Source organism: Scomber scombrus, chromosome 5 (assembly GCF_963691925.1).
Source record: "Scomber scombrus chromosome 5, fScoSco1.1, whole genome shotgun sequence".
Taxonomy (NCBI): Eukaryota; Metazoa; Chordata; class Actinopteri; order Scombriformes; family Scombridae; genus Scomber; species Scomber scombrus.
The window spans coordinates 6,684,866-6,699,525 of record NC_084974.1 but is presented as its reverse complement, the minus strand read 5'-3'; positions in this window follow the sequence as shown (position 1 = coordinate 6,699,525).

The following is a 14,660-nucleotide window of genomic DNA, read 5'->3' as shown; positions in this document are numbered from 1 at the left end:
AGAGAGAGAGAGAGAGAGAGATCAACTGATCAACTCTCTAGAGCTGAACTGATGCATACCACGATCAATACTCAGCCTCCAATACCACCCCTCATACAGTCAGCCATGTCTGAAGCCTGGCCCGTTCTCTCTCACTTTGTACTTCACCCTTTATTCTGCAGCCTGTCATACAGCATGGTTTCATAAAGGAACTGAGCATCATAATATGCTGCATTATCAGCTAGCTCACTGGGAATTCATCTCTCAGCCTCTCACTCTGCCTTTCTTTCTTTTATTTCTCTCGCATCTTTTGTCTTTCTGGGCATTATTTTAGCCTCGCTCTCTCTCTCTCTTTCTCGCTCTCTCTCCCTCATCACTTCCATTTTCTCTCCCTTTCTTTCCCTGTACCTACCTATTACTGATGAGTCGATTTCACGAGTCAGTGATGCGGAGAGGGTACAGTAGAATATGCTGTGTGCGAGTGTGAATAACAATAGCTGTCTTCGCCTCGTAAGAGAAACAATTACATGCGCTGGCGTTAAGATCACATGCCCTCATAAAAAAAACCAAACGCAAACGGTCATTTGGGCTGAAAAAGTCAACTGATCTTAACTAATTATGAAATGTGATTGACTCATGTTGTGTTTATCCCATTGTCTGTGTTTAATTTGATTCTCATGAAAGGGGATAGCACTCGTACAGGATATTTGACAGAAGCCAGTTATATTTTTTGTGCTTCTGGGTTTCTCCTTGTTTATGTGTGTGTAGATAGGGAATCACTGCCATCAGTAGATATGCATAAAAAAAGAGCAAATCCTCATTAATTACAATCTTGATTCTTTAGCATAATCAAATCAGAGCATCTTCATAACACCCAAATGGGTTCATTTCCCTCATTTGTGCTGAATGAATCAATATTTGGGTCTGTAATTGAAGTAGGAGTAATACAAGTGTATGGCAGAGAGAGAGAGAGAGAGGGGAAAGGAAATACTTGCATAAACCTCAACAGTCGATATTTTGCTGCGCACACACACACACACACACACACACACACACACACACACACACACACACACACACACACACACACACACACACACACACACACACACACACACACACACAATCACATATCTGCTGCTTTCGGCTTATTGGTGAGTTGAAATTGGTTGCCTTATTTCCTCTTTTCATAGAAATGGAAATAAGCAATGTAAGCTGCATAACAATATCTGCAAAACAAATCTACACCGATGTATATGTGTCCTGTATGTGATATAGAAAAAGAAAGATTGAGAGGGGATGCTGCACAGGCGGTGGCTGAGGTAAAAAAAAAATTCAAAACAGCTTCTGAAGCAGTTTTGAGCAGATGAGCAAGATATTACAGATACAATTAAGCTGCAGGCTTATTTGCACAATTACAGGAGCTTTCAGCTTTGATGGAGGCCTTTGTGTCAACATCTATTCAACATGCCGCCAGTTCACTTGCTTTTTTTGTTTGTCGCCCGGCTCTTTTCTGGAGGGCTGCAGAGGGGGCTATTACGGGCCACCATTGTCCACGTAGAAAGGCTGTCAAAAGGAAACTTGTAGAAATGTTTCTCTAGTTTTTTTTTTTTTTTTAATGTTTTCTGCCTCATGCGTGGCTCAGCAATGGGGCTTTAGGAAGGAAAGGTCACCGAGGTCACACAGCTGATGGCTCCCTCTCTGTGAACAGCTCAGTCTGCTTTTATATGTGTATTTTGTTTTGTGTAATTTCAGAAAAAGCCAATAGCACTGAAAGCAAATGCTGCGTTCTAGCCTGCGGGCACACATGTAAACATTTGTTCATGTGATGCTGAGGTTGAAGGGAGATTGACTGCGGCCTCCTTCATTCGCTCATCCGCCACCCACCCCCCACACTGTGCTACCTGAAGTCATCGCAATCTGTTTGCAGTCTGCTTCTTATTGCCTTTTTTTCCCCTCCTCGCATTTTCCTCAGGTTAGTTTGACCTGCTTTTCTATTCCTGGTCGCTCATTTGGATAGCTTCTCTCCAATTTTTGTCATTTTGATCACAGCTCACTCTCTTGCCTGCTATCTCCATGGCTGTGACCTTCTCTCGCTCTCTCTCTCTCTCTCTCTGATCTCCGTCACATCTTTGTCCAGATCACCCCTCCTATTTTGCATGTGTGTATGTGCTAGTAAAGTTTGTGGTGTGGTGCGGGGTTATGGCTTTGTCTGATTGTTATGGAGCCATGCTACTCTTGCCTCCATGCCACAACCGTCCAACCGATATATTTCTATTACTTTTGCAGACACAAGAAAACTCAAAGGAATCAGGATTTGTGTTTTGAGATTATTTGCACTCACAGAATTCTACAGTATTTTTTTACACACACTCGTACACCTCTGTCATGAGCTGGGCCCTTTATATTAAAGTCAACATATATTGTTAAGACAGCGAGACTCTCACAGGCCGAGAGAGTTGAATTAATAAACTACAGACCTGAGGATAAAGAAGAAAGAAAAAGGGGACAGAAAGAGACGAGCAGATTTCATTCTGTGTTGCAGGTGCACACTAAACTTTCATAGCCATTAAGGGACTGAAGGATGACAAGCACTGTAACCATTTTCTGCCTAAAGACCGCAAACACTGAGTGACAGGCTGCCATCACTGTTTCCCTCACACTGTAATCTTCACTGGATTGCTGCCTTTAAATAGGCTGATGGAAGACAAATAATTGTTTTGAGGGGAGCCGAGCTCGGTCCTAATTCAATCTTCTCGCCACCAAATCCCCACTCAAACAGGCTAATGCACATTAATGAGATTTCATAGCTCTTAATGGGAGACAATGGCAGCGTCTGTGCAGGTTTTTTTGTTTTTTTTCTTCTTATTGCGCGTGTATGCTTATGCGTTAGAGTTTTATTGGATGTGTGCGTGCGTATGTTTGTGATGTCGGCCTGGTCTAAATCAGTTTTCATTAGCTGCTGCATGAGCTCATGCGTAGTTATCCATCTGCTGCGGGGGGATACATGCATAGTAAGCAGCGTAGACACTGAGAACATACATACAGGGTGTTACACAGAGAAAGAAAGATAGACAAAACATCAGAATCACTCAAAGATTGACTTTCCTTTCATTCCACTCTCCACGTGGTAAAAAGCACTGGCTTCAGACTTTATATGGTCATCTGTTCCATGGACAGCACACGAGTTCACTGCTTTGCTCTGCTAGCATTGTGGTGTTTTTCAATTTTTTTGGTCAGTAGTAACGCTGACCCATGACTCTAGTCAAGCTGGCACATTGTGAGTATTTTTAATGGCGTTCAATCAATTTCAAAACCAGTGCACGTTAAAAAAAAAACCAGGTACATGCAAGTGATACGAGTGCACAGAACAGTATCCGTGAGCAGAAAAGCATCCTCGCCAGACAGTATTTCTGCTCTGCGTGTACAAATACGGATCAGAAATGCTCCCCTTGCAAGAATGCTTTCGTCTTGTGCGCTCAAATCCCACACACATAAACACGTCACATGCACACACCCTTTTCACTCAGTAATTTACCAGGACTTCAGGTCGCACTATGCCAAGCTCAAATGAGCATCATCTGGTGGGCAGGGCTGGTTTTTATTCCTGTAGTACACAACCAGGTTCTGTGCTGCAAACTTGAAACTTGACCTCTTGAGTTTACCACCATGAGTAGAATCTTGCTTGCCATCGATGTGTGACTGTGTGTGTGTGTGTGAACGGGTGAGTGAGCAGCAAAAACATTGTAAACCACGTTGGGTATAAGCACTATATAAATGCAACCATTTACCATTTACAAAACTGTATGTAATTCTCACTCTCATTACCTCTCCTGCATTTTTGTTCTCTCATTCTCATCGGTCCACACTCACAAACTCTGGGGAACAAAAGAAGCTTATTTAGGGTTTAAAGCAAAAAAGATTAGGTCATTTATGTTCTACTGTATAGCAGGAGTATATTGAAGTTTAATCATGTATAATCACATAATATCATTGTAAATTATAAATTATAATAAGTGATTTTAAAATGGTAAAATATATAATTTGTTGATCTTTTACTCCATATTGTAATTTTACTATATCTACTGTTGTCTCCTCTGCATGTAAAACATCTGTTGAATATATTTTCCCTCCTCTGTTGCTCTTCATGTTTTTTGTTGTTGTATAAAGCCCTCTGAGAAAAATGTGTAATAATAAAACAGACTTTAGTGAATATTTGAACTTTAATGACAGTACATCTTAGATCATTTTCTTTGATATGTTCAATTAGCATTAATGCTTTAATTTCAGTTTTAAGTTGTAATGACTGTACATCTATAGGATATTGTTACATGGACAGAACAGGAAAAGAAAACACATTCAACATACATACATATGAACACAGAAAGCATAGAGCAACTAGTCACCACCCAGAGCAAACTCTTAAAGTTCTCAAATGTTATAGAAAGGCCATCAAAAAAGGTCTTAAAACAGTCAACAGACTGAGCTGATCTAACGGGAGGTTGGAGATTGTTCCAAAGTCTGGGTGCAAGGGCAACAAAAGTGCAGTCACCTTTGGTTTTTAGTTTGGCGTGCAGTATGGCCAGCTGGTTTTGATTGGTTGACCTAAGCGACCGCTCTGTAGTGTTAGGGCTTAGTCACTTGGAAATATAGACAGGGGCTTTGTAGTAGATTAAAAGAATCTTAAAATCGATCCCGAACTTCAGCGCCAGCCAATGCAGCGAGGTTAAAATAGGAGTGATGTGAGAACTATGGCCAGTCCTAGTTAATAACTTAGCTGCTGCATTTTGTACGAACTGCAGACGTGCCCGGGCAGCTTGACTAAGGCGGGTGAAAAGGTCATCGCAGTAGTCGAGGAGGGAAACAATGAAGGCATGAATGATATGTTCTAAGTCAGAGGGAGATAGTAGTTGTATGGTTCTTCCCATATTCCTTAGCTGGAAAAAACAGGATTGAAGATTCCTGGCGTAAGCTTTGACTTTGGGGGCAAATGGGTCAATGTGTTAACCAACATGTCATTTGTAGTATTTTGATGATAATGAGAAGCTCAGTTTTGTCAGAATTTTGTTGAAAAGTTGAGACATCTAAAGGGTTGGGAGGGTTACTTTAAAATTGTATTCCAACACAGTTACTAGTTACCTGTTAAAAAATGTAGTCAGTAAGTAATCCAAGTAAAAATTGGCCACTTTCTATGAAAATAAAAACATCTCATTGACAAAGACCAGCGCAAATTCCGACTCTGGGTGTACTTAAAATAATTTCGGCTACTTAAAAATAAAAATGTCCTGACAGCTCTGATGAAGCTCAGGTTCGTCCATAAATTCTGCTTTATTATTTAAAATCCCACATATAAACCTGAGTCTGTGTGTAACAGCTGATCTGTGTAAATGTGCAACAGATTAGGTAGAGATAAAACTGAGCAGATAGCTGGTGCAACTGTGCACTTCACGGTGCTGTAACATCCTCAGGGATAGCCTCTGATGAAACAGTGCCTGGCCCGCTGGCTGTGTGAGTCTGAGTCTGAGTTTTCTTTGACACATTCAGTATTGAGGGTGTTGGGTGACCAGTGATCCACTGTTAGGTCAACACGTTACGCACACACAGTCATATCTTTGGGTTTGACACAGGGTGTGACAAACGTGCCTGCCAACTTTTAAGTTAAATGTGTGTGTGAAGTGTGTGTACGTGCGCCCGCTGTAGCGGAATACAGTTACCCTTTTATTGTATCCTTATAGGTTAAAGCCGTTACACGTATTCCGTTACTCCCCAAGCCTGGACATCCAGTTGTGGAGAGTGTCCAGGTTTGTTAAAATCATCTGGTTTTACTGAAAAATAGAATTGAGTGTCATCTGCGTAACACTGTTAGGAAATACAACCAAAGTGACTGATTATCTGGCCCAATGGAAGCATATACAGTTACATAGAGGGAAGAATAAGATAGAGGATTGACCCCTGGGGCACCAAATATAACAGCAGAGCAGATGAGGACACATAGTTACCCAAAAAAAACATCTATTTGACAAATATGACACAAACCACTCTCGAGCTTTCCCTGAGATACCAACACATGTATTTAGTTGATCAATGGTATCAAAGGCAGCGCTCATAAGACCAAGATGGAATGTTCCCCTGTCAGGCTGCACAAGGATGTCATTTATGATTTGGACTCCAGCATCAGTACTGCTGTTTTGGCAAAAGCCAGACTGAAATTAATCTAAGATATTACTCCCTTCAACGACTTGAAGAAGCTGCTCAGTGACAAGTTGTTGTGATATTTTGGAAATGAAAGGTAACGGATGAATTAAGGCTGAGTTTTTTTTTAAGGGGTCTGTCGTAAATTGATCTGGGACATAAACATAGGAGAAGGACATATTTATAACAGTGAGCACAGTGGGGCCAATGACAAGTAGGACCTGTAAAGAATTTGGGGGGTACGATATTAAGATTGCGGGAAGACAGGCGGATGAGAAATAGCCTCTACAAGGTTGTGCATGCTAATGGGCCCAAAATGGGGTAGTAAATCTAAAACCCTACTAGCTGGATTGAAAGCAGAGGACTGGGGCACAATATTGGATCTGTTTCTATTGATCCTGGTGACAAAAAATGACAAATACAATTCACAATCTTCAGTTGAGGATGCAGAGATAACAGCGGGAGCAGGCTGTACAAGCTGATTGATGGTGCTAAACAGAGCTCAGGGATTGTGACTATTAGTAAAGGTCTATCTACCAAACTGAAACACTTACTATAGCAATATCTATGTACATGCATGCCTCTATCAATATTATTTAGGCTAGCATTTGTCATAGCATGAGGATCAATACACTTTAGCTGTTGTTTAGTGAGTGTTTACCAAGTGTTATTGTGGAAGTGAAGTTTAGATAAATGAAGCGGAATTAAATTAACCATAATGTCGGGAATCTAAATCTTCTGGTAGGCTCATTATCTACAAAGTGGAGTTAAATCATGAATCGAACTTGCTGCGGAAGCACAACACATGCTTTAACTCATAAAACTCCATTATGATCCCTTACAGTGTTTTGTTCACCATCCGCTGTTACAGTATCACTCCCTGCGAGCACTGATGAAAAGAGCTGGCTTTGGGTGCATCTATCGACACATGAGAGCAAATCCTTTGTCCATCACCTTGCAAAGCAAAACAGAAACACACACTCGGTGCCTCGTGTTCTCTGCCTGATATTCCAAGTAAGGCTTTCTTTCCTCTCTCTCTCTCTGTCTCTCTCCGCCTCAGGTGCTTTGTGCATCGAACCTCACCTCACCTAACACCTCTGCCTCTCCGGCTGTCAACCGCCTGTCTTTGTCTCCGAGTGGACGAATTGATTATTAGGCGGCGTGTGCGTTGCTACAGCTCTTCTACTAGATGGAGTCAAGGTCTAAGCCATTACAACAGCACCAAGACTTAGCCAGGCCTCAGTGCCCGATGCTGCTTGGGGTCATCTCAATCACACACCACAGACACACAAACACGCATTACACTGTCGCTATAACTCAGCTATAAGCCGAGCGCTGAAAGCTTAAGTATAAACCCACTGCTTTACCCCAAGACTATTACACAAGATGTGTTTGTGTGTGTGTGTGTGCGTGTGTGTGTAACATAGGTAATGCTCTTCTGACTCCTTTGCTGAGTCCGCAGCTTCATCATCATTAGGCCGCTGCAGTGATAAGACACAGTGATAGAGGGATGAGGAGGAGAGAGGCAGAAGACGGAGAGAAACAGAGAGAAAGTGATGTGGTTCTGCAGCCGAGGTATCAAGGGGATTACCTTCACAACTCCCACCTAGCTAATAGCACACACACACACGTTGCTTTTTTTGTTTTTTTTTGGAGCCGTAAAACTTCACAGCATGCCACATGGTGCCTCGGTAGAAAATAAATTAAGTCAAACTGGAGCTTCCTCAAGTGTCACACTGCCTTTTTTTGTTATTATTGATGCCGAATCCATGTTTTTTTGTTTGTTTTTTGCCTCAGAGCTAGATCCGACAACCGATTTCAAAACCTAACACTTTTTTTTTTTGCATTCGTCCTTTATCTCCACCCCGTTTTTTTCCGCCCCCCCCCTTTTTAATCTTCCCTGCATTGCTCTTATCTGATCTGCCTTCATTAACAGCGCAGCCTCGTTAGGGTTCCTCGAACGCTAATCTCGTTAAGAACAATCAAAGAGGTCCGGCTCCAAGACGGCCTCCACAACGAGCGGAGAACAACGGAAAACTTGTTTCTTTTTGAACTCCTTTCATCTTTACTTCCTTTGTATGTTTAGAATGTTTTTCCTCTCCTTTTTTATACATCATATTTTCAGAAATGTAGCTGATATTTTTCCTCATGAGCCTGTTGTTGCTAAACAACCCGCAGCCCACCCTAAACTTACTATGTTACTGAGAAATGTGGGCAGCGTTACATCTTGGAAACAAGGTAGGAGTGAAATGGTGTAAAACAGGTCATTTAGAAAACAGGGTATTGTGCATGTGAGAGAGGATTTAATACATTTTGTTGTGTGTGTGTGTGTAACTTCATTAGCATATTCATCAAGGTTGCTTTTAGCCTTGATTCTTATCTCCTGTCATTAGGGCCAACTGCATTTCACCAGTCCTTGGGAGCGACCTCTCTCTTTTCTCTTCTCCGTCCTAACTCCTCCCTTCTTTTATCTCTCCAGAAACAGGCAGAGAGACATGGCGCCGATGTTTAGACCCTCCATCATAAAGCTGATTGGTTATGCCGCTTGACAATGATTGGATTTTAATTGATTAGTTACAACGTAATTGGCTGATAGGCAGCAGCTTAATGAAAATGAGAAGACTTGAACGCAACTTAGCCTTAGACTTCATCTGAAGCACTGGAGCAAACATGTGAACCAGGAATCCATTCATCCTCCATGTGGATGAGGATGTGGGATGGGGGAGAGGGGGGGTTCATAATCTGTGAACTTCAAAAGCTTCATTATATTGACTGAATGTAGTAATGATTACAAAATAGTGTGCGGTATGCATTGGAATGTAAGTTTACACTTGTGTAGGATGATGATGATGATGATGGTGAGGGATATTTTGTTCCTTCAGTCAAAGTAAAGTCAATTTGTACAGTTTGACTCGCCACTAATTCAATTTCAGACTTCCACCCTACATTCATCTCTGTGATTTTTTCCCATAAATCTCTGATTCACAGCAAAAATCAATGAATGAATGTATCTTATAGAAGGAAAGATAGACATTGTGTATGCGAGCCATTGCCTTGCACCTCCTTTTTCTTCTTTTACTCTCCTATTGAATTGGGCTTTGGACGTGTGCATCAGCTGGAATGAACCTGACAGGAACATTTGCATCTTTAGTCTGCGAATAAAATATTTATTGATAGATTTTTCTGGGTAAATATGAAGAAAAATCATTGATCTTTCAGTTCAGTTACTAGAGCAACATAATCACTTCCTTAGATCATGGCAGCATTAGTTACCGCGTGCGTTCTGCTTGCTTCTCAGCGGGGTCACGTTCGATATGAGATTTAAGTGTCTGATTCGCCGAGCTCTGTCATTGTGTGTGTGTGTGTGTGTGGGGGGGAGGTAAATAGTAAAAGACCGTCGATGCTGCTTATTCTGCAGTCTATCTGATAAATAAAGATCTGATCTCTTGGCAGTCATTAAAGAGATGGCTGTGTGAGCACTTGGGGACATGGGGAAGGAAAAGAGCATTGGTCTCTGTGTAGCACAGCAGGAAACCTACAGCAAAGGGCCCAGACTGCTCACAGCATGCACACTGGTCTGCTTCTGTAAAGAGAGAGAGAAAGAGTGTGTGTATTTGTATTTGTGTGTGATCTATGATCTTAGCTCCACCAGAGGTTGTGTGCAAACCTTGTTGTAAGCCCTGAGTTGGCAACCATCACAGAGAAGACAAACTCAGGATTGCAGTTCAAACAGAAAACTTAATCTCTCCCAGGATTCCAACCATATTCACAATAATGCGGATAAATATGAAAACCGGCTTGTTTTTTCCCCCTCCCTGTTCATTTGGGCTTTCTATCCGCAGCTAGCTGGCATGTTTCAGACTCAGAAACTGAGGTTTTAGGAAATCCTCTCAAAAGTGAACACGTCTGAAAACGTTCGTCTCATGATGGAGTGCGGATGAGGAAATCTAATTCTGTGAGATTGCTACCTTTTTACATACAAGGCTGCACATATTTTACCGCACAACATATTTGATATATCACTGTAACCAATCAGAGGTCTACACTTTTGATTTTCCAGTGTTACAGTTACTGGCGCCATGAAAATTGCATTACCGCGTCCGTACGTCGATGCAGTTCAAACCTGTCTCAGTATCTCTAAAGGAGAATAACAATGAGAACGCTCCCGTCAGGTAAAGATCACCTTTCCAACAAAGCTATCTACTGAAGCAAAAAGACATACTAATATTAATAACTGTGATAATGCCTCAACTGCTGTTTCAGCACCATCAGTTTTCCAACCAACTCTGCAGGAGTTAGACAGGGATAAATGAAGAATGAGGCTAAAGAAGAGTGGAGGAAATGGTACTTGTGTTTACAGTCCAATCATCTAACGAGATAAAACATGTAAAGATTGGTACGTTGTACACTGTGCTCCTACACACACGTCCTATCACACATGCTTCCTTTTATTTTATAGTACTGCCATTATGATTTTGTATTATTTATTTATATACAGTACTGTGAATAAGTCTTCAGCCAACATTAGATTTGGTGTTTTAGCAATGCTATAATGACCATATGTAATTATTTCTCAATTCAACCAGAAAATACAGGAAATGTGTATGCTGTATTAAAAAATAGAAGAAGAAAAAATAGAAAAGAAAACAGCTTCTATAGGCTAAAGGGGCAAGTATTTAGTGTGACCTCCTCTTACACCTGGCTCTCTTAAACCTAAATGGAATGGAACCTTCATTAATAATAATATTTAATCATTAATATTACATTTTGTGTACATATTTCCTGTATTTTCTGTTTGTATGATGCTGGTGGCCTAAGACTTTTGCACAGTACTGTATATATATATTTCTGCCTTTGTAGATTTTGGATATTGACTATTCAGTTGAGCATTAGTCGGAAGAAGAGCAATGAGCTCAAAGCATCACTTGTAGTATCCTATTAAATCTACCTGCATTGGGAGCTGCAGTGAATGGTGAATGGTAAATGGACTGTACTTATATAGCACTTCTCTAAGCTTTTAGACCACTCAAAGTGCTTTTACACTACAAGTCACATTCACCCATTCAAACAGTGATGACAGGGGCTACCACACAGGGTGCCAACCTGCTCATCATGAGGGGGTCCAACCATACACACACATTCACAGCCATGAATGCAGCCATTGGGCGCAATTTTTGGGTTAAGTGTGTTGCCCAAGGACACATTGACATGAGGACTGGAGGAGTTGGGAATGACCGCTGTACCTCCTGTGCCACGGTTTTAAGACTTTTTTCTTGCTTTAACAGATTTTGTTATTTGGTACCTGCTTCCTTACTCGGGAACGAGTAGTGGATTAGTCATGTAGGTAGTATACCCAAAACTAGTAATCATACAGTACTGGTTCTGTATGTGTTGTTGGTTATTAAATGTCTTAATCCAAGAGCTCAGGAATAAGTGTGAGCTTTAGTTACTATGTAGCATCTATGAGCTTTGATTGAGTTCCTGTTTTTCATATTTACATTTAGGAAATAGGAGCAGCCAGATGGAGTAACTATGAGTAAGTGTCTTCTTCATAAATGATGTCTTTCCCTTGCTTTAACTACACTGCACTTGCCAAACACAGATGTTGCACTGTAGAAAGTGAAAATAAGGAGAAAAGAAGACACTGAGGGCTTTTTCCACCGCTGTAAATGGCAAACTTACGTGTAAACCCTTGTCCATGCGCCCTCTTGCTTCCCTTCTGTCCTGAGTCTATTACCCCCCCCCCCCCCCCCCCCCCACCCCTCCCTAACATATGCCGGTCACTGCACATCTCACTTCACTGAGTCTGTGTCTATTTATGTGCACAAAGCGGCCGTGTTCATCCCGAGCACAGACACAATAAGACTCGTCGCTCTCGTCTTCCAAACGCCGCTACATCGGTTCCACTCCCAGCGGTTAAATATGGTTTCTACTGTATACTCATCTCCTCACTCCCTCCTCCTCCAGCTCTACTCTTTCCAGGGTAGTTCCCTTTCTTTTCCCCCCAGAGGAGATTAGTGTCTGCACTATGAAGTACAACTTGACCTTAAACCTCCCTCATTCGCTCCTGCACTGGCTCTACCACTCCCCTCATCACCATTTGATGTAAATGCAAATGATTCATCGTCCTCCAATGATACAGTATCAGCAGCCACGACCGGGGAGGAAAAAAACAAAAAAGACTTTATTCTCTTTTCTGACAAGTCAAGTATCTCACATGAGTGCTTTTAAACATCACTGGAACATATATATATATATATATATATATATATATATATATATATATACACAGTTAGGTGAGTCTGTTTCAGTCTAAGAAAAGTCTTAAAATAACAACTCAACTGGCTTTTTTTTTTTAAATGCCTAAAATAATTGTTATTCTTATCCTTTGTCAGTACCCCCCCCCCCCCCCCAAATTCTCTCTCTGTTTTTCCATCTCCCCGTTCTCTCCCTCTTTCCCCGTCTCCTCCTTTGTGGACAGCAGGCATTCAGTCTCTTATCAGAAGAATCAGCCAAGCACAGCCACTTTTGGACTGCAGATAGGCAGGAATTGGCTGACAGTGTGGAACAACCACAGAGAAAGAGAGAGATATTAAAGATGAGGAGGGGTAAGGTGGGTGAGAGAGAGAAATGACTAATCGCAAAGAGAAAAACAAAAAAAAAGAAGGAAAATAAAAGAAGATGAGGTGTTTGTTTTTCCTCGTAGAAAAAAACCTGGAGATAAGATGGAACTTTTTTCTCTCCCAATCACAACATTGGGCACAGTCTGTCTTTTGTAAAGCGTATCTCCTACACCATCTTCAAAAACTGGCAAGCCGGTATTTATGTGTGACTTTCAGAAATCCTTGAGGGTTCGGCGCCTGACTAACTTTTACTGCCTGACAAAATATCCCGCACTTCGAATTCAAATAAAACAAGTACACATTTACTTAAGTCTCCCTACATATTAATTAAGTCTCAGCTCATTTAAAAGTAAGATCATTTTATGTAGCTAATCAGCCAGGAAGCTGATCATCCCCATCCGTCTGCTTCATCTCCTCCAAGGTAAATACTGTCATATTTGACAAAGTGGCTCGCTATAGCCCAACCAAGTGCAAACAAAGCTCAGGAAATATGAGCTTATGTTTAATACTGGATGTCAATTAAATGGCAGCTACTTATTTATTCAAGAAAAAACCCTCCTGAGCAAAATCTTAAAGGTGTGACTTCAGATGTAACCCCCTTTGTAATCATCAACATTTTCATAAGTAACTAATTTAACTACACCTTTTTTCTCAGTAACTGTAACGGATTACAGTTACATTTATTTTGTAACTGTTACATGTAACTAGTTACTCCCCCAACACCTCAGATATCAGATTAAAGGTTAAACAGAATCACACAGGCTAGAAAACTAGTGTTGAAATATCTCTTGATGATTTGAAATCGGGGTAGACGGTAGAATTATACCAAATAAGTCATTGTTCAGCATTATCATTCTGGTCTTCTAAAACAGAAAGTACCTTTGAAGTTTTTCACTTTCCCCAAGTTTCACCAGCCTAATGTCTTATGGGGTCAAGGTAATTTAAACTTTAAACTTGAGCAATAATTACGGTACTTAAACTTTAAACCACAAAGTATACCATTCATGCAGCCTCCACACAAAGTGATTCATTTAACTAGTGATTAACTGGTATGCAGGCTCCTTGGGGGATTGTGTATAGTGCAGTGTGGATATTGCAGGGCGGATGCCTGCAGAATATGAAGTGGAGGACAATATGAATACACGGTTGGTAACAGGCAGCAAATGAACTCGCCGTGCGACGCCTTAAAATGCAGGGGAAGAAATATAGGTGGGGAGAAGTGGCGGTGGGGTAATCTATCCACTTTAATGCATCTCATTAATAAGGAACAGGAGGCCTTGTAATATGGAAAGTGGTGGAAGAGGGGAAAAAAGAGAGAGAGGGGTGAGAGGAAAGGAAGGATGAGGAGAGGATGTTGAGGCGTAATCAGACTATAATTAAACTACTTTCTCATCCACATTAAGGGGCGTGCATATGCACACAGATAGGAAGGCTTACATGGTTACATGGTTATGCACGGGCGCACTGTACAGACAAATACTGCTGCTCTGTGAAACATTACAAACAGCAGATACACACACACATACTGTAGTGTCTCTGTTACATGCCTCAAATACCTGGGCTGTAATTATGTGGCTGCACAAAGGCTGTTGTATGCAGATCTGAGGCACATTGGCATTTTGGTGCCCTTGAAACGCACCTGCCTGTTCATTTGGTATTTCCGTGCCCCGCACACCTGGCGTTGCTCATAAGGCAGGAGGGATGTCACAATGATACGAGTGCTGCATTTAAATGAGGCAATGATGTGGTTATTTTTTTGAAAACGAAAGCTCCATTATATTATTCTTATTATTCTTGATGTGAGCATTGCCAGTGCTCCAAAAATCACACTGAGAATCAACAGCAAACTCTGCAGCAGCTCTACGG